This window comes from Canis lupus, chromosome 35 (assembly GCF_011100685.1).
Source record: "Canis lupus familiaris isolate Mischka breed German Shepherd chromosome 35, alternate assembly UU_Cfam_GSD_1.0, whole genome shotgun sequence".
Classification (NCBI taxonomy): Eukaryota; Metazoa; Chordata; class Mammalia; order Carnivora; family Canidae; genus Canis; species Canis lupus.
The window spans coordinates 11,224,557-11,248,203 of NC_049256.1; the positions used below are offsets into that span (position 1 = coordinate 11,224,557).

A 23,647-nucleotide genomic window follows, 5' to 3' on the forward strand; every position below is an offset into this window, starting at 1 on the left:
AGAGATATTCTAGAAACAAGTAAGAAAAGGCAAAGAATCCTAGCCCAGGTTACCCATTATTTTCAGGATCCAGATACCAGACTCTATTACACAAACAAAGATAAGAGAGAAAATTAAGCATATGTTCTACCTAAGATTAATTTTTGAGGCTTTGTTTGTTACATCATTGTACTCCAAGCCCATGTACAGTCTGCTAATCAGCTTGAGACCCTCCCCTTAATCTTTTCATTTATTCTTTTCCAAGACATTCTTCCCAACCAAAAGAAAGCCAAGGTATCTCTCTGGTCCCAAAAAACATGCAGTCAGGATGAGTAAGAGGTAATTATAATTATAATAGTACTTGAGTAGTTCTGGCAGTGGCCCCGATAACTCAAAAGGAAATGCTTATCTAATTTTAAAATAAAACAAACAAATTTAAAAAGTCACAAGCCCAAGAACAAGACAAGGAAATGAAAAGAGAATCAATTTATTTTTAAAAAATCCAGTCCTTGGTACAATGCCAATACTAAAGATATGCTAAAAACAAAACAAAAAAAAAAACCCTCCATCTTTGTAGGAAACCACAAACTCAACAAAATCAAGGGACTATAGGACAGGGATTTGGATGGGGCTATTTTCTCCTACACACTAAAATCCCATGTCTAAGGCATTCCAACCCCTAGAGGACAGCTTCCCCAGGACCCACAAGAGATGCCCTGTTCAGGAGACTCTAGAGGAAACCAGCATTATGCAACTTTACCTATTGGAAGGCTAGTGCCCCTAGAGAGGACCTCTTGAAGGGGAGCAGGTTAAAAGTAAACTCTAGCCAATGCTAAATTAATCTAATGTTACACAATGTGAGAAAACCTTGAACATGATCGTCATGGACATGCCTCAGGTTTATTTAAGTAACTAGATCTCTACCTGTATTATTTGGGCTTTTTGCCACTGCTAGAGCAGTAGAAATTCTACTTCTCAGAGCATCAGCATTAGTCTTGCTCTAGGGTGATACTGCGGTGGTTTGGATGGGAGATTTCCAGAGTGGCATCATGAAAAAAAAAAAAAAAAAAATATATATATATATATATATATATATATATATTATTATTATTATTTATTTATATCTATATGTGCATATATGTGTGTGTTTGTGTATATATACATATATACACACACATACACACTACATTATAGAAAGGGCACTGGACCAGTTGAGTACTGCCCTAAATGTTTTCTATGGAGCATTAGTAGACCAGAAGACGGCCTCTGATCTTTTTTTTTTAGGAAAAAGTTATCTGTTTCACAGAATGGACTCTTAATATCTTGGGAGAATTTTTTAAGTTCACAACAGGACTCCATAAAATTAGTCTGAATACCTTATAGGAACTCTCATTTATATCTTTCTTAATGCAAGGGATAATGCTGGAGTCTCTCAGACAATGACTTTTTAAACTTTTAAATAAATCTGTTACCTATTAAAGGGTAATAAAAACAGTTATCATTTATTGAGCATTTATTATGCACCAGCCATGGCTCCAAGTCCTTTATATGGATTAGGTCATATAATCATCACATAATTCTATGAGGAAAGAACTATATAGGCCCCATCTGAAGAAGAGGGACCCGAGGCATTAAAAGACTAGGTATTTTCATAAGGTTACATAGCTAATAAATAGCAAAACTGGGATTTGAATCCAGATGATCCATTCTAAAGCCATGCTTTTCCCACTCTGAGAAGTCTGAAAAAATAATAATAATTACATAAGGTAATGAGGAACTGGCCCCTGTTCCTGCATAAAAATTATGATTCTATTTCCTCTTAACAGAGGTAGTGAAGTGTAGTGATTAAAAGTGCAAATTCTGGCAGTAGATTGCCCATGTCATAAATTCCAACCTGCTGCTTTCCATTCCGTGACCTGGTTATGATACACTCTGTGACGTGTAAGGTCTCAAATTGTTCTGTGCCTCAGTTTCCTCATTTGTGAAGTCAGGATAATGATGGTAATGGTTCCTACCTTATAGGGTCTATGTGAGACTCAAATAAGTAAATACACAAAAGCACGTAGAAGCGTGCCAGGCACAAAGTGAGTGCTGTATAAGCATATACTGTTGTCACTAAGAATCATAAAGAAGAAAGCATTCATCCAAAATGCTTCCAAAAACAATCACTGAATACATGGTGTATTCCCACATTTCTGAAAGTCACCACTAATACAGGTGCTACTCCAGATTGCTGTATCCCTCCTTCCAAAAAACCCATGTTCTTTCCAGGGTGATGGTAGAGGTCACAGGCATGGCTGGTGAGGAAGGGGTGAGTGAGGAGAGGGAGGACAGGCCCGGGGAGCAAGAGGCTGACCACCGCCATGGCAGAGGTGGTGTTGGGAATTGATTTCAAATCAGGTTCTTAAGAATAATGTTGAGGATAATTATAATCATTATTGTTATTGTCATTATACCTTGCAATTACCTTGGCTTAATTAATTCAAGCTTGTGAAGTGCTTTGAGATCCTCAGATGAAAGGTGCCAAGTAGAAGGGTCATTATTTTTCTACCGCTCCTTTCATCCAAGGTGATTATAGCTCTTCATAAGCATTAATTAATCCTCATAAGAGCCCCAGAAAGTAGATAAGTGGAGGAGTCATCCACACTGGGTCCGAGAGAGACATTTATCCAAGGGGTTTAGTGTTCGTCTGGCTGGTGGGAGGCCCCCAAATCACAGGGCTTTGTGACTTGAGCACCTGAAATTCATACCACTCTGTTTTCTGAAGGCTTGGACAAAACTTGAAGGCTTTGTTCAAATTTGTCACATCGAATTTGTAACAATTCAATGAGGAGCAATACGGACATGGCCCCATTTTTTAAAATTATTATGCAGGTTATTCCCACAAAGGTATCCTCACCGTCTTCAGTATGAGGTGAGGAATAGAGAGAAATTAAACCCTCCTCTATTATGTTTCAGTGACCTGGCAACTTGATAATCAGCAAAACATTGTCTGGCCCTCTGTAGTAAAGGATTTGCAAGGTCACAAAACGATGGAGCCTAAGCCTAAACTGGCAACTGGCCTTAGTTCAAAACCAAAGACTGAGTTTGATTTTTGTGAAGATCTATTAATTGTGGTCTTTTTTCCTACTGGGAATGTGCCCACCTCAGGATGGAGGGTACTTGTGAACAAAATCCTGCAAGACAGGAATTGTACAGACACAAGTTAACACCCTTTTAATAGAACTTTTGGGGAGATATCCCTGACATCAAATCCCATTTTGGCACAGATGGTCAATGAGCAAAGATTTGTTACAAGCAGGTAGTGTATCCTACTGACTCCCAAGGAAAAGAGAGCACTTGAGAAAGGATTTTGAGGGATGTTGAATACACTTGTTTTCTTCTATTATGGAAGCACTGGAGATTTTGTACCTTTTGTTTAGAAATATGCACAAATATATGAGATCCTAGATTATGTCAGGCTGGGTCTTAAGACTAAAGCAGGAAACGAGGTGGTCTGTGATGTCATAGAGGGTCTTCTACATAGTGCCTCTGTCTTCTTTTCAGGACGTGATGGCATCCTGGAAAAAGTACTGGTAGGGAAGGAGTAGATGAGCTGCCTGACTCATTTGGTGCTAGACCCCACTTACCTGGCACCACAAACACTATTATTGCACAGGCACAGATACTGAAGACTATTGTTTTCTTATTACTGCTATTACCATTGCTGTTATCATCAAATACAATAACCTTATAATTACTATTGGACATTCATCAAGAATTACAAAGCACTGCCTCTAAACAGGCTCCACCAAGGGTTGATGACTTCAAGAGGACAGAAAATAAAACTCCATCTAAGCCCCATGGTTTGAATGGCCAGAAGCTGTTTTGTCACCACAGACTGCTCTTCTAAGAATATACAGACTTCAACTCACTGAATGTGTCTGCAAGCCAAGGGTTTGCTTTCTCTGTTGTAGAAAGAAATCCTCTGAGACACTGTTATACTGTCTTTCCTGGAACTTTTTGGCATAGAGTAAGTGCTCGGTAAAAGTGTGTTGCTCAAACAGAACCCTATGAACATATGTGTTCTAGGTAGCATATTTTATTTAGGGTTAAATGTCACTAAGACATACACTCATTTATAAAATGTACTCCAACCGGGTGACTGGGTGACTGAGGGGGACACTTGATGGGATGAGCACTGGGTGTTATTCTATACATTGGCAAATTGAACACCAATAAAAAATAAATGTATTAAAAATAATAATAACAAATAAAAAAAAATGTACTCCAACCATTAAGTCCATGATCTCTGCTTCAGATTGAACTGGGCTCTTTCCAAGGGTGCTTCACAGATTGCCAGTTGTCCTAGAACTAAGTATCATGAATTGCCATAATCCCAGACTCACACATCATCTCACCAAAGAGCTGATATCCCATCAACCACTATGCTAATCACAACATGCGCAGACAATCTAAAAAGAGGGGACAGATGACCAGCCTCCTGTGGCAACTCAGCCCAGGACAAAGCTTCTTTTCCAATCTCATCAGTTCATTAAAGACAAACTATTCCTTCCATGGCAAAAATGAAATGCTCTCAAGAGACATGTTTAAGGCAAATCTTTGAGTATAAATCACTAAGGGTGACAGTTGGGGAGGACCCAGGTAACATTAAATAATGCTAAACTTACCAAGTAACAAGAAAAATTACTGCTGCTCACTTAATTTTCATCTCTAAAGGATTCTACCTCTTTACTTCATAATTTAAGAAATAGTCCGTCAAAGTTGCTTAGATCTAATTAGAATGAAATAACCAGGCCTGTCTATCTACTTTCTGATACTCTAAGCATAGTTTTCCCATTAAGAGTAACTTTAATTTGTTCGGTCAATTAGCCTAGGAATGTACTAGAGAGATTTACCTGCATCCAGCTCACTTTTCCCTAAGTAAGACCAAGTAAAAATATTATGGCCGTAATTCTCCATGTGCCCCACCATACTCATACTTCACCCCTCTTTGCCCTGTTCTATGCCCAAGGTGGCTCACCTCTGTAGATGATATCTATGACTTTCCTTGGCCTCTGGCTTCTGGGTGGGTTTGGTCAATGGGAGGGACCAGAGGAATCTTAGAAAGAGGAAGGAAAGAGAGATGGGTAGATGCAGGGTGTGGCCCCACTCCTTCCCTTAGGGTCACAACTTTGACAGTAGTGCCTCCACAGGCAGCCCCTTCCATGCCTCCTGTTCTCCTCATGTTCTGGTAATGCTGCCCTCTCTCCTCACCCCTTTAGTGCAGGTGTGGTAATGACTTTCTCTGGTGCTAGACTCTGGATGCTTAATCATTTCTTATAGGTTCTCTTAACTGCCCCACACTTCTCTAAACAGTCCCTTTATTATTTTTTTATTTATTTAAGATTTCATTTATTTATTTATTCATGAGAGACACAGAGAGAGAGGCAGAGACATAGAGGGAGAAGTAGGCTCCTTGCAAGGGAGCCTGATGAGGGACTTGATCCCAGGACCCTGGAATCACGCCCTGAACCAAAGGCAGATGCTCAACCACCCAGTTGCCCCTAAATAGTCCCTTTATTAAGTTCACTTCAGTTATTCCTTTGAGTGTTCCATCCATGTTTCCCACCAGTATTCCAACACAAACAAGTCTTCTTGAGTTCTTCACAGGACGGCCCCTTTTCCACACTACAGTTCTTGGATCTGGCATGATAGAATCCATTAGCTGCAATAATGAGTGAAGATGTATATACATAACAGGAACGTGCCATATGTTAATATAAATATCCACAGGGTTGTAACCAATCATGCACAGTCTGCCATTCTAACCCCAGGTAGCTATTCGCTGCATCATTAAACCATGGCCTAGGTTAATATTAATAGATGTCTTCTATCCTGGATATCAACTTGACTAGCCACTATTATCGCTGACTGAACAGGAAGGTTCTATACTCACACACACACACACACATACACACACACATACATACTTCCTAAATCAGAGGGTTTGATACAGTGGTTTTCTTCTCATCAAGCTTACTTGAAATATGCTCCTCCAGACCATATGTGAACTCTACTGTCACCCCCACACATTGCCCAGTCATGCTACAGTCCAGTAATGGGGTTCCCTTAGGAAGCTTCCCTAAGCCCATATCCTTCCTGTCTCCTGGACACCTATTCTAATGGACTTTGGCTCTTGCTTTTGGTTTCTATCCAAATTCATGATCCTGGGGTCCTGGGATCAAGTCCCACATCGGTCTTCTTGCTCAGTGGGGAGTCTGCTTCTCTTTCTGCCTGCCACTCCCACTGCTTGTACTCTCTCTCTCTCTCTCTCTCTCTGAGAGAGTGCTCCCTTCTAGGTGCTCCTTTGCCGTAGTCTACCCAGCCCTTCAGCTACCACATTACCACCTTTTGGCTGCCTGGTGTCATTTTCCTGACCCATGACTAGATGTGATACTTGGAGATAGAGCCGTAAGTGCTACCAACTTAATTTGTGTGTCATCCAGACCCTCCACATCCACAGGCTTCCTCCCATCCCCCTAAACAATGTTTGACCTATCTGAGTAGATGGGTTCCATGCCACTTTCCTAAACTGGACTTCTGTTGGACTTCTGTTCTCAAAGAGACTGTAGAACAAAGAGCAAATTTCCGGAAAGGTGTACTCGTTCAAAGCATCCTGCAAAGGCAGCCAGTTGCTGCTTTGATGTGACACAAAAGCTGGTTTGACACTACCCTGTGGAAACTCTTCACAAAACATTTTATCTCACTGGATCTAATTTTTTATGCAAAGGTGAAGGTTAAAAGCCAGACTCTGCCTAAACTAGTTCATTACAAATATGAGTGGACTATTATTTGGTGACTAGAAGTATATAAAGTGAAATGAATTACACAGAAGCTTATATAAAGAATGGATGATACATCTTGAAGGCAAGTCCCATTACCCCTTAAAGTTGCTACCAGATGAATCATTTGCCTGAATGTACTTGAGTGGCATAAGAAAGTTCACAAAATAAAGACTCTTAATCAAGAGTAATAAATACCCAATGTTGACTGTGTAATAATTCAATTGACCAAAGCAATATATAGAATATGTAACAATCTGTAGAATATGTCAAAATATGTAGAATTTGCAACAATTGCATAGCCCAGCACCCAATAAAGAAGAATATATTTCATACATGAGTAAATGTTGAATACAATTTTCATTTACACTTGGTGGAATGATCGTCAGGATGTCTGCCAACTGATCCCAAAGGATACCTCTGGCCTGTGGCCACCACTGGTCTACTTTTGGTCCTATGTAGCCCTACCCACCTTTGGCCAATGTTAAGTAGATGAAGAATAAGCACCTGACCCAGAGGGACCCAACCAGAGGCTGTACAAAACCCATTGTCCTGGGGCCTCATAATGAACTGGTATGATCCAATTCCCTCTTGAGGATTGAAAATAAGGGCATTGGGATATAGAGGTTGTCTGGGCCTACCAAGAGCCAAAATTATGAGAGAGCAGAAACTCTGGATGAGCAGACATGTGAAGCATAGCTGAGTCATTTTAATAACAGAGCACTTGAGTGATGAATCATAATGCCGTGCGACTCAGATCGAGAATCACTGTCTCACTTAAGTCCATGTAAGACTCAGCCATATTATAGCTCTGAATCTTAGAGTCCATGGCAACCATTTCCTTACACTGGCTCCTTCCTTACAAAGCTTCATGATCTGGCTTGAACGGGTCTCTGCTCTTCTTAAATAAAAGGTGATTTCAAGCCCTGATAAAAAAAAAAAAAAAAATATATATATATATATATATATATATATATATATATGTTTATGTGCTACTCTAAAGTTTTAAAAATCAAAGCAAATATTTTACTTCCTGCTGGTTTTTTCCTCAGAACAAAATGGAAAGGCCAGAACAGTCAATATAACTGTCATGTGCTCAGTACCACAAAAAATCTGCATAACACCAAATTTCAAGAGTGATGGAGTATGAACTGGTCCTTACATGTGGATTATACAGGTAACTGCCCAACCTGTGTGATGTTTGGGGGAAAATGAGGGTCTTCAGCCATGCACAAAAGATCTCTACCCTAAAGTTTAATACTTCAAAAGCCATAGTTTCATCTCTTGTATTTGATCATTTGATTCTTTGAATAAAAATAGTCCAAGGATGAGGTCCTGGGTGGCTCAGTTGGTTAAGTGTCTGCCTTCGGCTCAGGTCATGATCTCAGGGTCCTGGGAGAGAGCCCATCATTGGGATCCCTGCTCAGTGGCGAGTCTGCTTCTCCCTCTCCCTTTGTCCCTCCCTGCCCACCATTTGTGCTTGCTCTCTCTCTCTCTTAATAAATAATATAGAAATAAATAATAATAATTAATAATAAATTATTTATTAAATGAAATCTTTGAAAATATACATATTTACTTTTTTTTAAAAGGGTGAGAGAGATTTAATTCTTTAACTACTAGAAGTCATTTATACTTTAGTAAGATTAAAGAAGCATTTCTGCCTAGGGCAAAGGAAAGACAGCATGAGGGCTTCCCAAGAAAGGTAAAATGAAGATGGTACAAACTAAGAAAAAAAAGAAGACTAGCAAGCAGACCTCACACCTTGCTGTGTTTCCTAAAAGCACACCTTGCAGTTTCGGGGTAAAGACTATCCCCAGAAACCTTGACTTTGCTGCTACTTGTTAAGAGTAAACCCGTGGCTTGAATGGTCTTATAAATCAAGCTCACATTTAGTAGAAGTGCTTCCCCTTTCTCTCACCTTATTCTTCACCCCACAGGAGCTCATCTGTCACATTTGTTTCTGACGGTCTAGGGAGCCCCTTTTTTTCCTGAGTGTGAAAGACAGCAAGCCCCACAGGATGGTTATGACTCATACTTGGAAGCCAGGATGAGTGCCGTGTCTATTTTTAAAAGATAATTACGATACATACAGCACTAAAGTCAGTCATCCAGTATTTTATTTATTGTCTTTGTAACCAGATGGTCCTCAAAGTGTTTAAGCACATTTGAACATGCAAGATCCATTATTTATTGCAAGAGATGGCGATCAGAGGCGGAACTTCGCATGGGCCATTAGCAGGTACTGAAGGACGAGAACACCATAAGGCAGCTGGCTTCCACGAAGCCAGAGAGAAAGACGTCCTCTGGACACATTAGTTTCCTAGTCACAGCGCTGTTGGCCGAAAGCACACCTCCATCTCCACCAGAAGCACTTTATAGATTTCTCTGTGTGTGTGCAAGTGAATCTGTCTCTTTTTGTTTGGCTAGAATTCACTGGCAAATATGCAAGGTTTAAAAGGAAAAGAAATAAAGAAACAAAACAAACAAACAAAAAAAAAAAAACAGACAGACCTGGGGTCTGTTACCAAAAAACTCACTCTGATATAGAATGCAAAGAGATCCAGAGAGTGGAAAGCTATTAATTCGGAAGAGAAAAGAGAAAGAAAGGGAAGTTTCTTAAAAAACAAGCGAAGGCCCCCCCACTCCCACCCCTTCCCCCTCCCGGTCTCCTCTCCTTCTTTATTATTGATACCTCTCTGCTTTTTGATCTCTGCACTCCTTTGTTTTGGCTTCCCAGGTGCCAAGGGAACATGGCTAGCAGTGAGTTCTTTAGCATCCCGGCCTGCCTCCCTCGGCAGCCAGCCCCTCTGGCTGAGCCAGCTGGATCACACTGAATTAGTCAAGTACTTCATTATCAACCCTCTCTGCACATTTTGCTCCAGGTAATAAATGCCCAAACGAGAGAGCCAGTGCCTTCTGCTGCACTGTCTGTGAAGTTCCAGGGACTGGGCCAATTCTGCACCGCAGCTCCGGCCCGGGAGGGAGGGCACCACTTTTCATCCCCGCCTGCAGTGTCCCCAGCAGGTTCGCTACCGGCCTGAGCTGCTGCTAACCTGCGCAGCCTGGGAGCACCCAGGAACCCCCCCCATCCCCGCCCCCAGGTCTGGGATCTCAGCTGTGCTCAGCCCGGGAGCACCCAGAAACCCTCACGCCTGCCCCTAGGTCTGGGATCTCTGCAGGGCCCAGCCCTGGAGCACCTCCCTCTGCACCCCAACCTCCGCCCCCAGGTTTGGGATCTCTGCTGCGCCCAGCCTGGGAGCACCCAGGACCCCCCCAATCCCACCCCCAGGTCTGGGATCTCTGCTGTGCCCAACCGGGAGCACCCAGGAACCCCCACCCCTGCCCCTAGGTCTGGGATCTCTCCTGTGCCCAACCGGGAGCACCCCTGTCTGCACCCCCACCCTCGCCCCCCACGTCTGGGATCTCTGCTGCGCCCAGCCTGGGAGCACCCAGGACCCCCCCAACCCCACCCCCAGGTCTGGGATCTCTGCTGTGCCCAACCGGGAGCACCCCTGTCTGCACCCCCACCCTCGCCCCCAGGTCTGGGATATCTACTGCGCCCAGCCTGGGAGCACACAGTACCCCTTCTACCCCTGCCCCCAGGTCTGGGATCTCTACTGTGCCCAGCCCAAGAGCACCCCCCTCTGCACCCCCACCCCCACCCCCAGGTCTGGGATCTCTGCTGCGCCCAGCCCAGGAGCACCCCCCTCTGCACCCCCACTCCCGCCCCCAGGTCTGGGATCCCTGCTGCGCCAATGCACCCTGGCCGAGGGGCCGGGGGTGCAGAGCCCCCCAAGTTACCAGCGTTGGGATAGATGTCGCTCTGGCTCTGCGGAAGCTGCTCTTGTTAACAGGCAGTGGGGCCTGGGGACCCGAGGCAAGGCCGTTGTGACAATGGGATGACAAAAAGCAGATCCGAGGTTGGGTGCGTAAAGCCACAGGGTAAATTTTAAAAATAATAATAATAATAAAGTGGCCACCCTTCAAGACTGCTGTCAGAATTAATCAGGATGCTAATCTTATGGCCCCTTCCCCCTTTGTTAGCGCAGCTCCCGAAGTAAGAGGCGGTGTGACCTTCTGTGGGGTGTCACATCCGGGGGGGGGTTGGATCCAGGTTGACATCTCCAAATCCAAGCACATTTTCTCCGCAGAATTTTCCTGTGGCTGCATTTTGGTTTGGGTTTTTCTGGTTTTTTTTTTTCTTTTGTTTTTGTGTTTTCCAGGAAGACTTGCAGTTGAGTTTACTGCTGCAGGGAGGTGAAGCTTCCAGATCTTCTTTCTGGTTGGCAGTTGGCAGGAGCCTAAACCCTGGCCAGCAAGAGAATTGAGCTCTGTTCTGTGCCCACCCCCCCCCCACCCCATTCCTACCAACTCAGTCAAGAGCTTTTTAGGGTGACGAAGACGGCAGTGTCCTCGAATTTTGAAGGCATTTAAGAAAGTCATCTAAAGAGACTAACATCTCAAAGATAACACTGCCTTAATGTAAATTAGGTTTTGGGGTCAGGGGGAACCCCTGGGCAAGGGGAGGATTCAGGGTAGATTTGCAACTCCTTCTTAAAACAAGATTTTTTATTTTTATTTTTTTTACATTCCAGGTATAAGTACTACAGAAAGACCCACAGAGAGAGAGAGACAGAGGCCCAGACCAAATCCCAGTATTTACTATCAAAGAAGGGAGAAGGAGCTCTGAGGTAAAAAAGGGGGCCCCCTCCCCTCCTACCCGTGTACCCCCAAGTGGATAAGGACCAAACTGACAGAAGCGAGGTGCTGTGGCCACCAAGATCTACACGGCAGCATTTAGATAAAAACGTCACCAGCAAAATACTGCTAAATTAATCCAACTTCTTTTGATTATTGATGTCCTACTGTTTTGTGCCCGAAACAACATACAAGATGCATCAGTCATTTATAAATTATTCATTCAGTTATTTTGGCAGCAGTGTCTTTCCATTTATCAACTGATAAATGTACGGAAGATAAGAAGGGTAATTTCATAGCCCCTTGACATTTACCTTTGACATGATTTTCATATTTAATAAGGGAAAAACACTAATGAAATACGCTTGACAACAGCGAAGGCATCACAGATTAGCACCAGCAAAAATGCGCCACGGGCACCTGATCTCCCAGCCTCGGCCAGAACCTCCTACAGATCCACCAGGCCTCCTGCTTGACACTCTCCCCGTTGGTCATACCCACGTGATGGAAGTAGACAAAACTGGTATTTTTGCTTTTGTGTTGTGTTTTGTTTGTTGTTTGTTTGGGCTGAAGAGTTTTACTCTGTGGTCTACACAGCGGGGAGGCATGGTTTACATTTTTGGGTTTGGGCAGGGCGGGGGTCTAAACAGTTTTATTTCCTAAAATATTTCCGCCAGGCAAACTGAACAGGTCCATAGGGGAGGAGTTTGCCTTCTCGTCTGTGTACCAAGCCCTTGAGAATTGTATCTCCCTCTGATTCCTCATGAAGTTGCAGTGAATAATCCCTCCACTCTTTGCCTCCCCACTGTAACCACATCTAATTTTGGCTGGCTTCTTACCATCTCCTCACTTGCCTTTCCATTCTACTGCCCTCCTCTGACCAACACTCATATGTAGGGAGATCCAGAGAGAAGCAAACACTGGTTATCAGATGACCCTCAGGGAACCAATCTGGGATCTAGTTTTGGAGCAGGTCTTGCAGCCAAATGGAATGGGTTCCCGAGGTTGAACAACCGGCTCTGGCCAATCAGAGGCCAGAAGAGGTAACAACAGCAGCAATTTTCTTCATTCTTCCTAGCTAACTGGTTCATCTAAATGGTTCTCCTGGTTCCAGAAGCTTCATCCCCACAACTTTGTAAAATATATGCATATATTAAGAGAATAGTGTAAATGGTTTTCAGAAGGGAAGATGGGTAGACAGACCATTTTATTTGGCTATCCTTTTGATATAAAGCATCATCGAATCCTAGAGTAACTGGGATACCAGGCAGGAAACCAAAGCAGGAATTTAAGAATAATATCTCATAGGTGAGTTTATTAGGATCAGATTAGTAAAGTACATGACAGTGTTTATAAACAATAATATTATCCAACTATTAATTACCATTTCACTCACAAGACTGATTTCTTTGAGAAAAAGGAACCACATTACACTCATATTGGTATCCTCATAACCTAGCACAACCTCAGCCAATCAGTAAGTATTCAATAAATATATGTTTTACAAAGTTAGCATTTATTGAGGGCTTATCACCTGGTAGGTACTGTATTAAACACTTGGCATAATTATTTTATTTTGTCAGCCTCACATTGCTATCAAGGCTAGTTCTCAATACTATAAGGCATTTAGAGATTAGGGAAATGAGACGTAGAGAGGCTAATTTTCCTATAGTCATGTCATCGTAAGTGGCAGAACTAAGGTAAACTCACAGGCAATCTAATGCTGGAACCATGCAGACCACGTCTTGGGTTAAACATAGAAGATGAGAGAAGAGAAGGAAGATGCTAGGTCAAAGGAGAGCCAGCAAAGGGTGGCTTCTGTCCCTGGGCTGGGGTCCATTAAGTTCCTCACACATCGTACCATGGGTCTAAAGCAACAGCTTTCTGGAAGTATTTGGAAATGAAATGCACAATTCATGTACTTACATTTTTATAACGGGAAAAAAATCACCCAAAAGCAAGACATAGGATGAAAAGTATAAAGACCACAATTTTAAACTTTTTCTTTGATAAAATGTTACTGTAACGCTAAATAATTTATTTAAATAAATAATAAACAGCAACCTGCAATGTATACCAGAAGAGATGCCAAATGCCATGAAGGTCAAGCTATTAAGAGTGAATACTGACTGCAGATCTCAAGCAAAGTCGATAGGGCACACCTCTCTAAAGCAGATGGCACAGCTGAAAGGTTAAACCAACAATCCATGTGTATCAGTTAGCAATTACTGCGTAACATATTACCTCAAAACTTGGTGGCTTTAATGATCATCATTTACTGCCTCACAGTTTCTGTAGGTCAGAATTTGGGCATGGCTTCATGGATTTCTCTACTTCAAGACACCTCAGAAGCTGAAAGCAAAGTATTGGCCAGGCCTGCAGTCATCTGAAGTCTCAACTGTGGTCCACTTCCAAGTTCACTTATGTGGTTGAGGGTTTTAGGTTGAGGGCCTCAGTTATTTGCTGGATGTTAGCTGGAGGCCTCTCTCAGTTCCTTGCCATGTAGGCCTCTCCATAAGCAGCTCACAACATGGCAGCATGCTTCATCAACGCAAGCAAGCAAGAATAACTGGAGAAAGAGAAAGTGTGTGAGCAGGATGACAGACATAGTTTTTATAACCTGATCTTGGAATTGCATCCATTTATTTTTCCATAGATGCAAGCTGCTACACATCCAGCCCACACTCAGTGCACAGGTTTATACAAGAGTGTGAACACCAGGAGGTGAGAGTGAAGGGGGCCGTCTTTGAAGTCTGCCTGCCTCACTTTGTTTGAAACTACAGGAACAGGTACATGTACTGGCAGTGGGAAATTCATTGGATCAATTAACACAAAGTCATGAAAAGCAGGGAATATGGGGGATGAACAGAGAATTAAACAAATAAGCTATAATTTGCAGAAAGCATTCCTTTTTTTTTAATTTTTTTTTTTAAGTTTTATTTATTTATGATAGTCACAGAGAGAGAAAGAGAGGCAGAGACATAGGCAGAGGGAGAAGCAGGCTCCATGCACCAGGAGCCCGACGTGGGATTCGATCCCAGGTCTCCAGGATCACGCCCTGGGCCAAAGGCAGGCGCCAAACCGCTGCGCCACTCAGGGATCCCCAGAAAGCATTCTGTATTTGATAAATGTGATAAATTGTGTGAATGACTCCAGTTCTGCAGCCTTGTATCCACACTCATTTTCAAGTGACTTTTCAGTTCCTGTCACTAAGGAGACACAGTCTGTTTCCTCTGAATCTTGACTCAAGTATATTGATTTGTTTTGGCCAATAGGATAAGGTAAATCTGATGTGCCAATTCCAAGACAAGTTCTCAAGAATCCTGTGTATTTCCTCTTACACCTCTGCCACTGCTACAAGAAGGACAAATGCAGACTAGCATGCTGGTCTCAGAAGGTGGATAAAATAGAGAGAGAGCAAAGCCATCCCCAGCCTCACCTAAATTAGCCAACCAGCAACCAGTCACAGATTTATGAATGAGCGTAGGTCCAAAACACTCACGATAATAATAAATGATTATTTGAAGCTGCTAGCTTTGGAGTAGCCTATTATGCTGGAAGAAGGCTAGTCATACAGCATGAAAAATAAGGGAATATCTGTATGGGGAGTAGTCTTTTGCTAATAATCTCAGCTGGCCTGGGTGAAATAAACGAAAAAGTTCAAAGGAATAATCTACAAGAACAAGTAGAATTCCTGCAGGAGTGACACATGGTTTCTCTTCCCTATAGCTGATCCAAGAAAAATGTGCTTTATTTAAAAGAAGGAGGAGGAGGAATTGGAGGAAGGGGAGGAGGAGCTCTTTCTAAAAAATGAACTAGCACAAAATACCAAAAAAAAAAAAAAAGTGTAAGAAAAAGGAGAAGAAATGCCAACTAAAATAATATGCCCTCAAAAAATTGCCATAAAGTAAATGAAAACTATCAGAAAACACATTATCATAAATTTTGAAAATGTAATGAATGAATTGACCCTACAAGAGCTTAAATAAGATGCAAAGATCAAAGATGATACAAAGAACTAACATTAATCGACACATAAGCTTGAAGACCTAAGGGGAAAAAATAGGGCAAAAAAGCAGTAGAGAAATGAAGTTCAAATTGTAAGTAATATAAAAGGAAATAAACACTATAGAAAATATAAAAAAGAAAAGGTAAACAAATTAAGATGGAAATAGTTTCAAAATATTAGAGAGAAAATAGTTTCCAAGTAAAACATACTAGAAAACATCAGATTTGCATAAAGTTTGTCTCTGAGGAAAATAAGGAAAGTTAGTAACACAGAAAAAAAGAAAGCTAAAATTCAGGAAAAGTTTCCAAAAATATAAGACTTGAATCTGTACAATGTAAAAACATGCAATCCAAGGAAAAATTATGGCAATATTTACATATTCTCTTTGAAAATATCCCATAAAACTCCCTAAGCTTCAAAGATAGAGAAAGAATAATTTAGGGATCCAAGAAAATATCAAGTCATTTATGAAGAAGAAAAAATAAAGCCAGTCTCAGAGTACAGGAAGATCCAATACTAGAAGATAAGAGAACAGCACCCAAAACCCAAAAGATCCTTAAGGAAAGAAGGTACAACTAAAGAGTCTTGTACTCAGATAAACCAACTTTCAAGTATAAGGGCAACAAACACTTTTCCACGTACAAGAAACAGATTTTAGATCCCAAGAGCTCTCATTACAAAACCACTAAAGGGGCATCTGGGTGGCTCAGTCAGGTAAGCAAAGCATCTGACTCTCGATTTTGGCTCAGGTCATGATCTTGTGTTCATAAGATTGAGCCCCACCACAGGATTCCCCGCTGAGCAGGGGAATCTTCACTTCCTCTCCCTCTGCCCCTCCCTTGCTACTGTTCTCTCTCTCTTTTTCTCTCTTTCTCTCAATTTATCTCTCTCTCTAAAGTAAATAATCTTTTTTAAAAATAAAATAAATAAATAATAAATAAATAAATAAATAAATAAATAAATAAATAAATAAATAAATAAGATACTACTGGAGAACTAACTTCAGGTGACCAAGAGGTAAATGCAGTCATTCTACCTAAAGACTGATGAGGAACATTGAAACTACTGGTGTGTCTAGGATTTGAACAAATGTAAGAATTATGCATTAAAGAACACACTCTTATCATTTAAAATTCTAACAGTATGGAAATTACATGATTAACAAAAATTGAAATGGGAAGGGGAAAGTAAGAAATAACACAATTATGTTGATTTCTTCTTTAAAAAAAAAGTTAGTTTAGTAGCCTGGGGTCAAATGAGGCCATTTAAACCTGATCTATGAAATACAAAGAAATAAGGACATTTAGAGATATAATCATTAAAAATATCAATTAAAATTAGGTCAAGGGAGGAAGGGATACACACACATACACACACAGAACATTATTCAACCATGAGAAATAAGGAAATCCTTCCATTTGCAACATAGATGAAACTTGAGGACATTATGCTAAGTGAGATAAGCAGACACAGAAAGACAAATACTCACGTACTTATGGAATCTCAAAACAAAACAAAAGAAAAAAAAAAAAAACACCTCATAGAAGTAGAGTAGAATATTTATTACCAGGGCAGGGGAGGGGCAAATGGAGACATGTCGGTCAAAAGTACAAGCTGCAGTTATGTAAGATGAATAAGTTTACAGATCTCATGTACAGGAATGATTACTTAAGAACTCTAGAAATATGCTAAAAGGGTAGACTCACTCCTTATGCACTAAAAAAGGTAACTACGTAAGATATGTTAAATAGCTGGACTGTAGTCATCATTTCACTACGTATATGTATATCAAATCATCGTGTTATATACCTTAAATATATACCATTTTTACTTTACAGAAGTAATTTCAACTGTTCACAGTAGGGATACTCTTTTAAGGTTATTGCTATTAAATAATGATAGATACTCTTTTAAAATTATTATTATTAAAATAATTGCTAGAACACAATTTAAAACTTTTAAACTTATTATAAGAAACAAAGAGGGGTGCCCAGATGGCTCAGTTGGTAAAGCATCTGCCTTTGGCTCTGGTCATGATCCCAGGGTCCTGGGATGGAACCCCGCCTTGGCTCTTGGCTCAGTAAGGAATTGGCTTCTCCCTCTTCCCCTGCCCCTCCTCCCTGCTTGTATTCTCTCTCTCTTTCTCTCTCAAATAAATAAATAAAATCATAAAAAATAAACAAATATTTTAAAAAGAAACAAAGTACAAAAAAAAAAAAAAGAAAGAAAGAAACAAAGTACGAGCGCCTGGGTCAGTTAAGCATCCAACTCTGGGGTTTGGCTCAGGTGGTGATCTCAGGGTTGTGAGATTGAGTCCCACATCAGGCTCTGCACTTAGCATGGCATCTGCTTAAAAGACTCTCTCAAATAAAGATAAATATATCTTTAAAAAAAGAAACGAATAAAATAGCAAACAAAATGAAATAAATAAAATCTTTAAAAAAAAAGAAAGAAATACAAAGAGCAAGACATAATATAAGAGAACTGAGAAATAAAATTCACTATAAAACAAAACAAAGCAAAACCCCCAATCATCTGAACACTTGTAACTCTCTATTAAACAAATTGAGTCAAGACAAGAATCTAGACTGAAATTATAGAATATCTGAGAAATGATGGAAATGAAAAAAATTAAATATCACCATGAGAGCTATTGTCAAAGAAAGGTGTCAATCACGCTTCATGTGGAAACACTAAACACTAATTGTTTTAACTAAAACAATTACATTAAAGTCAGGAACAAAACAAGAATATCCTCACCATCATCATTGTTGACCATTGTATTGGAAGGACCAACCCCTGAATTTATTATTTATAGATGATATTTACCTAAAAAACATAAGAGAAACTATTGGAAAACTATAATGACAAATATCACTAACTTTCCTGTATAAAAACAAACAACTGGAGACACCTGGGTGGCTCAGTGGTTGAGCATCTGCCTTTGGCTCAGGTCTTGATCCTGGGGTCCTGGGATCAGGTTCTGCATCAGGCTCCCCATGGGGATCCTCTTTCTCCCTCTGCTTATATCTCTGCCTCTCTCTCTCTCTGTCTCATGAATGAATGAATGAATGAATGAATAATAAAATCTTAAAAAAAAACAAACACAAATGTATGTTCTAGGTCTTGCTTACCTATAAAACTCATCATATAGCAAAATCAAGAAATAACCATTACAGACACATGGGTATGACTACTCTCCAGTATCAAGAATTGTGCGATTCATTTTCTCAAATCACAATGTGATAGTATCTTGCTTTTCTTCCTTTTAATTGATATCACCAGCTATTTTCTGCTTCCGAATGTTACATGCCTTCGAATGTCATAGAATAACTTTTCCAAAAAGCAAATCTTTATTCTTCAGAAATGTGACGTCTTTACAATTCATGTTAAGACCTCTGCAGACTAGTCTTAGGATAAAGCTTATGTTCCTACAATGAAAACACGATTGAAGGTTACATTTTTTTATGAAACTGTCTGAAACAAAGATATAAGATAATTTTTCTCTTTCCAACTTCCAGACTGTTAATTCCATGTTCCTGAGAAAACTCCTTAGCCCTCAACCTTGGTATTTCCCTATCTGTAACATATTGATGAGAGAGTAGATGGCATCATGTGTGGTCATTTATACAGCCAAATTCAAGACTGAATGAATACAGATCAAATTTGCCCCAAAAAATATGGAAAACAATAAGGTAACCATTTTGTGAATCTTCTTAGGTGATGTTTTCAGCCTATGCTTGCAACAAGAACATGAAACAGATAGAAAGGAATTTATGCTATTGTGGTTAAAATGGAGGGGGAGCTTATTATTGTTATCAGTCTATATTTGAGCAATGAAGTAACCCTAAATAATTTAGGGTTATTTATCTAGCCCCTTCTTAATGTTGGCAGTCCAGCTATCTCCACAACAAGAATATTTGTGTAGTTTCATTTATAATGGTTTCAAATGGAAACAACTGAAAAGTCCATTCAATAGTGGAATAGATAACTGATGTATTTCTTTCTTTTTTTTAAAGATTTTATGTATTTACTCATGAGAGACAGAGAGAGAGAGAGGTAGATACATAGGCAAGAGATGCAATCTCCCAGCAGGGAGCCTGATATGAGACTCAATCCCAGGACCCCATGATCATACCCTGAGCCCAAAGCAGACGCTCAACCACTGAGTCACTCAGGCATCCCATTTGCTATGTTTCTTGATTCTACTATATGAATGTATTGTATAGATCAGCTAGACAGTTGAAAGAAGTGATATGTCAGGGACATGTGTCTCTGTGTCTTTCATGAATAAATACAATCTTTTAAAAAAAAAAAAAGTGACATGTCATACTGTGGAGGAAAGGGGCATACTGAGAAGATAAATAGCCCAAGTGTCTAGAAACTGTTCCTGAGACAAGAAAAAAGCCACTGCAGTCATCTGAGCTAAGGGGAAATCAGAAGGCATTTGGATGGATGAAGCTCCAACATGATGTAGAAAAAGCCTTTAAATCCAAGATAAAGACTCCAGATGACTCAAAAATACTTTCTAATCAAGCTCAAGTATCAGACCAGGATTGGCTTATGTTCTACCTAATGACAGTTAAGGTTTTCTGAAAAAAGGCACTACGTTGTGTGTATCTCTGAACTTTTCTTCCAACGATGTCACTTCAAACCATGTTTGGTGACACAAATTGTTTAGCTACTTTGTAAAAAGCTCATGGTGTCATAGCAAGAATGAGACAGAACGGTCAACCTTACCTAACTAAAATTCAGCTTTCCGGTTGGAGGCAGGTTATTTCGTTCCTGAGTCTTAGTCTACTAATCTGTAAAATGAGAATAAGAATAAATGGAGCTGTATGTCAGAGTAAAGAATGAAGCATATAAAGGACGCTTAACAGGTGACTGCTTCCTTCTTTCATTTAATAAACTTATCTTATTGACCTCTAAAATGTGGAATGAGAAAGAAGGCACTCCAAGGTCTCTCTGTTCCTCTGTCTTTCCCTTTTCACGCCTTCCCTCTTATCTTGTGAGCCCAAGCATCTAGATGTATTTAATGACAGCTACTTTATTTTTTTTAAGTAATCTCTTACACGCAACATGGAGCTTGAACTTACAACCCCAAGCGTCGTGGACTCTACTGACTGAGCCAGCCTAGAGCCAGGTGCCCCTAAATGACAGCCACTTTAATTATGAGTTTGTATTCCTTGAACAGAAAACAAACGTGAAAGTTGACTCTGTGAAGCAAAACCTAAAACGTCATAGTGGGAACAAAAATTAATGTAGTGCTTCCTGGTGAATACATGCTCTGAAAGGAGGATGATCTTGAATGGACAATAGTGTGTGGATTGAATCCGGGCTACACTAAATGCTCAGCAGAGAAATCCTTTCCTCTTACCCTTCCCCAGTCAAGTTCAAGTACGTAGAAACACATAACTCTCCCTCAATAAGAAAAGCTTATGTATGCCTATCTCATGGAGTCACTGAGTTTAAAAATAAAGACCTACACCTTCAATCATAAGCCTTCAGCTTTTAAAAATTACCTCCTGCCTACTTGAATAAGCTATAATATGTAGGCAAAATTTTCCATCTTAGAGGTATGGAAATTGTCCAGTTTTTAACCAATCCTAATTTGAATTTATTATTCTTTTCCTTAAGCATGATGGCGGCCAAATGAAAGAAATTCTCCTAATTATTACCACCTATGCTTAATAAGATGACTCTGAATTTGTGCTTCACTGCTTTAAACTTTTCTTTGCATATAGTTTTCATTGCACCAGTGAAGTATCTCTAAGTGCATCAAGAGATCACATTGCTCTTCAAATAGGTCCATTTTCAAAGGGTTTCTTTTTTATCCCAAATCAAAAGTATCATCTTCTCCTCGTTATCTATACCTTCTTATATCTTCTGTATTTCTCCTCTTGGTGCCACTAGCCTTGCAGGTACTTGGGTTACTTCTTGGCTCATCCCTTTTTGTTGCATTACAGGAGCAATGAGCTACCAAGTCCAGCTGATTCTACAAGTGAAAAAAGTGTACATCCAACTGTACCTTTTCCTTCCCACTGCCAAAGAGCCACCTTAGACTCTCATCACCTTCTGGCCTGTACCAATCACAATAGTATTTTCTTTAGGAATTCTGTTTCAAATCTTTTTGCACCTTGAAGTCATTCCACTACCTTGAGATTGCAATTCCTACAGCACGATATTGAATAAATTATTCCTTTCACACTTATTCACTCAGGACACTTTGATGGCACCTAAATAGATACTTAAAGCCCATCGTTAGCCAACCTCATTTTACACTTCCAGGCTTTTCACCATACCACTGCCCTTCTCTCACACTCAGTTAAGCCAAATGAAATTGTCCAACATAAAAAAACTACAGAGGGCTTCTCTCTTCTGTGCCTTTGCTCTTCCTGCTGCTTCTATATATTCTTTTCTTTCCATTTTCCCTCACTAGCTGAAATCTTAGAACTGCTTTAAAATCCAACATAAATTTGGGATGCCTGGGTAGCTCAGTGGTTGAGCATCTGCCTTCGGCTAGGGCATGATCCTGGGGTTCTGCATTGGGCTCCCTGCAAGGAGCCTGCTTCTCCCTCTGCCTATGTCTCTGATATGTCTCTCTGGCTCTAGTGAATAAGTTAATAAAATCTTTTTTAAAAATGCAACATAAATTATGTAATGGATTGTCTAATCCCTAGAGTTAGAAATACCTTTGCCTCCCTCTGAGCTCCCTACCACATTGAATGTCCCTTTTCACACTTAACTATTCATTAGAGTTATTGATATATGTTTATATTTTTCTATTGTACCTAGATATGCTTCTCAGAGTCAAGATCTGCCCATTGAAAGATAATTCTCCATCTCCAGATGCTTCTGCACATCTTCCAAGCAGACATTGCATTTGTTTTAGACTATCTTTTCAAGGATGTTTGCAGAGTGAACAGTCTTGGAGGACAGAGGTAGTATCTCCCTTCAGGGCACAGGTCATCAGGCATGCTTATTTCCTTTAAAAAAAAAAAGATTCAGGCTTCTGAGCTCCAGGGTTCCTCTCCTGTAACCCACTCCACTATATGTACAGATATTATCTGGCCCTCTTTACATTGTCCTTTGGGAATTGAGACTCAGAGGACCAGCACAAATGCTGATACTTGGGCTACCATTCTTACTGTGAAAAGTCCTGTCTCTGACCCAAGGGTCTCATGTCTTCCACCAGCATCCTTGAAACTATGGGAGACTCTGACAGATAGACTCCAACATGGTCCTCAAGGTCCCCATCTCCTCATATCAATGCCCTGTCATGTCCTCTTCCCTTGAGGATGGGTATTGCTTTTAACTAATAAAATATAGAAAAAGTGACATGGATATATGTGATTATGTGTACGTAATCATATTACATATATCTATAATGTCTGTCTTACAAGAAAACTCTCCCCCTTGCTGGCTTTGAGGAAGAAAATGGCCATATTGAGAAGATCCATGTAGCAAGAAACTGAAGGTAGCCTCCAGCTGAGAACTAGCAAGAATTGGGGCCCTACAGCTTGTAGGAAACTGAATGCTGTGAAAAATCATTAGAACTTGGAAACAGATGTTTTTCTAGCCAAGCTTCAGATAAGAATACAGTACTGGTAATATCTTGATTGTAGCCTTGCAAGAGATTCAGTTAAGCTATGCCTAAGCTGTGACCCACAGAATCTATGAAAAATAAATGTGTCTTGTTTTAGGCCACTAATTCTGTGGTACTGAGCAAATGATAATAAACAGACTACTTTCGTAGTTTGAAAATAGGGTGAAATCTCAGACCCCTCACAGTATTTGACTGTTTTATCAGCAAAGATTGGATGCTGCCAGGCATATGACTTTCTGTAAGAGAAAGGAAAAGGGCCTTATGCAAAATTGATGAGAATTGAGGGAAGTTCATGGAAATCAGTAAACAATGTACAATGTTGCCTCCCTCACTGTATGGCAACTGGGTCGACTTTTGGCAAAGTCAGAAGTCTGGTGTGCAGTGGCAACTCTGCCTCAAAGAACATGAGGTTCTTTATTGTTTGCCCAGTATAAGATGGCCAATGTATTGACAAACTGTATGGTTAACCAGGCAATAAGTAGTCCTCTACTTTATTGCCTATTAATAAGGAGGAAATGTTTCTAACCT

At 40.4% G+C, this 23,647-nt stretch overlaps 1 long non-coding RNA gene across 5 annotated transcripts; it reads left to right on the plus strand.

Moving 5' to 3' along the window:
- Window positions 1-3,519: 3,519 nt before the first annotated feature.
- On the plus strand, window positions 3,520-23,605 carry LOC102151138. 5 transcript variants are annotated; one of them, XR_005384139.1, is made up of 9 exons: window positions 3,520-3,991; window positions 7,856-7,980; window positions 8,946-9,045; window positions 9,544-9,688; window positions 11,402-11,497; window positions 11,847-12,027; window positions 14,161-14,293; window positions 19,035-19,208; window positions 22,309-23,605. It is a non-coding gene; the product is annotated as an uncharacterized LOC102151138 (long non-coding RNA). The 5 variants fall into 5 exon arrangements; XR_005384140.1 differs by lacking the exon at window positions 14,161-14,293 and adding an exon at window positions 12,402-12,547 and having other exon boundaries at window positions 11,880-12,027; XR_005384138.1 differs by having other exon boundaries at window positions 11,880-12,027.
- The last annotated feature ends 42 nt before the right edge of the window (window positions 23,606-23,647 follow it).